Genomic DNA, 2,889 nt, shown 5'->3' with positions numbered 1-2,889 from the left:
GTGTCCTATATGGATTTAGAGGTTTTGAGTTTCATCACTGAGTGATAAATCTCATCAAGAAGAGACATAGCTATTATAGACCGAGCATGCGTGTCTATAGCTATCTTATTCTTATCCTCATCGCTCCACTGATGTGGAAGCTTTGGAATCTGCCGTTCAGGAATCATGGCAGTCGTAGCTGTTGCTAGAACAACCGGAGCAATAGCAAATTGAATATATAGTCCATTTTCTATACAATGTGGAATTTCAGAATCCACACCTTCCAGAAGAGGGACATCCGGTTCTTCCAGAGACTAAAGTTGTCACGGACAAACCGGGGAGGTTTGGCAAGAGAGCCATTATCTTTTGTGTGTGTTTGCAATTTGTAAAGCCATTTGTAAGCGGTAAAGTTATCTAAGAAAAGAGATAGTCTAATACAGAAAATAGTTAAATAGAAGGAAAGAAAGAAAACACTGCTCTGATACCACTTGTTTGTCCCATGAGGGTCTACAAGAAAAGAAACAGTTTGTTGAAGGGGGCGATGAATACAAACATAATATTTTTAAATTTAAAATATATATTGATAAAGAAGATCAATATAGATTTTACAAGATTCTTTGCAGAAAGATAAGGTAGTAAAAACCTATCTAAACAATCTTTAGTTACACACAAAGTCTTAGAAAATATAAGAAAAGAAATTGTTGTAAAGAAGATCCTTTACTTAAGCTAGAAAATGCTTGAAGTAAGAATTAGGGTTAGAGAGTGAGTTACGTGCACTCTGCATGGAGAAGAAACACTTCTATTTATACCCAGTGCATTAAATGTTCATTTAATGCAATATGGTAGGGTTAGAGTGCGTGTCAAGCCTTAAGAGGAAGACTTGTCCTTTGCTACAGTGAATAGTACAAAAAGCACTATTTATGAGCAGACATCGTTACCTAAAGTTGGTGGACAATAGAGTGGACTAGTCGGCTCCGTACCGTACCAACTTTCATAAGGGTATGGGTTTTGTCCTTTGTGTGCTAAGCAAGCTTCCTTTGATAGCTGAATGCTGGGATGACCTGAAGGTCTCATCATCATTCGCTGAAGCTTGAGCAGTCTTCACACATATGTAGACAGACTTGTAATCACTGAATACCGCTTCAGATCACGTACTCGTCAGTCTTTAATCTTCAGTTTCAGTCTTCGACATTTGCTGAAGATTCTTTGGTATGAGTGTTGTCTTCTTGAAGTATTGTTGTCTCTGATAGGATTACAGTGCAGGTTCTTCAGCGATCACTGAACATACTCAGTGAAGATCGTTGGAACTGAAAGTACAGAAACATAAATACAATGTATAAGTGAAAAGGGATTATCATCAAATCACTAAGAAAGAGGATCAACAAATACAGTCCCAGTTGGAGAAGATGAAGAATATGTCGGCATAATTGCAAAGAGTACAACGTTTTCATTCCTCAGCTTATGATCCAAGATTCTGGATCCAAGCTTGCAGATGGGCAGGTTTCYTTCAGCGGAGTACTTGTTGCCAAAGATCTTGGAAAAAACCATGGACAAGAACCTGGTGTAGGGTACTACCTTCTCCCACTGGTGCTTGTTCAACTTCAGCACCAGATCTTCAGTGGTCACAACAACAAAGTTTATTGGGTGCTGACAAATGACAGAGACCCCAATGTTCAGCGCAACTCTGGAGGCTTGATCTTGGCCACCAGTCTTGCCTTCTATACATTGCATGAAATGGGAAAACAAGTACTGCCGAACCACATACATGCGGTTCTATCAATCTTTGAAAGCGACTTAAGGAGATCACTGGATTCCTTCTTTGTTGGCCAGGCGTAGCCAATATCATCCAAGAAAGATATGATAATATTAGTGGAAGGATCACTGACATAAGGACCCTTTGGAAAATGGAGGGCGTGTCTTAGCATGGTTACGCCAAAACTGACAGTCATTTTGTTGAAGGTGAAGAAGATTTTCTCCACCTGTTGACCAGCCTTGTCAGTGTCATGAACAACTTCCGCAGTGAGCCAGAACTGCTGAAGGACTTCTTTCACCATGATTGGTTCATGGGTGAGAGCGTAGGAGATTGGGGAGTTCCTAAGGAAAGTAGCAGCTTCCTCATAATAGGATTTATTCGTCGGATGTCCAACAAAGCCACATGATTGTTTGGCTTGAAGGACACGTCGTCGATCGAAGTTCACGTTCTTCGCAGACATTTTATGTTATAAGTAAAAAATAACGGATAACAGATTTTTTAGTAACCCAAGATATATATGTAAGCTTTTATGTTTTGAAACAATAAAACTTCTTTTGAAAAATCCACAAAGAAAATATTAGGGTTTTTCAAGAAGAATAAGTGTATTAAAATCACAGATTATAACCAAGTAGAAGAATGTGTTCATAATCTTTATGTTGGTCGTTTAAGAGAACAAGGTCTTAAGTAATCCAAACATTAGTTTAATAGAAGAAGAATAACAAATCGAATAAAAAAGAAAAGATATCAACCTTTGAGACTTAGAGGAAAAAAGTTGAAAGATTTGAGCTTTCTTTAGTTCTTGCATGCAAATAACTTCGAGGCAGAGGTTTGACAAAAGTATTTGAGAGCGTAAGGCAAAAATGAGAGGAGAAGTCTCAATTTATAGGTAGGAGGAGAGAGAAATAGAATTAGAAGAGAGGAAAATACGACTTCTAAAGTTGTGCAATGATGAAAAAGTAGCACATTCTTATCCATGATTGGATAGAGTTTTGAAGGGTCACGTGTGTTAGGACCTGTAAATTCAGCTTTGGTATTTGATCTCTTACTCTGAATAATCTCTAGGACGATTACAGTCCAGCGAAAACAATGATAAGAACAAAACAGAGTAATTAACCAAGAGCACACAGATTAATATGAAGAAAATGAACACAATAGAA

Source organism: Cynara cardunculus, unplaced genomic scaffold, assembly GCF_001531365.2.
Source record: "Cynara cardunculus var. scolymus isolate 2C unplaced genomic scaffold, CcrdV1 Un_Scaffold_2689, whole genome shotgun sequence".
In the NCBI taxonomy this organism is placed as follows: Eukaryota; Viridiplantae; Streptophyta; class Magnoliopsida; order Asterales; family Asteraceae; genus Cynara; species Cynara cardunculus.
This window is presented reverse-complemented; position numbering follows the sequence as displayed.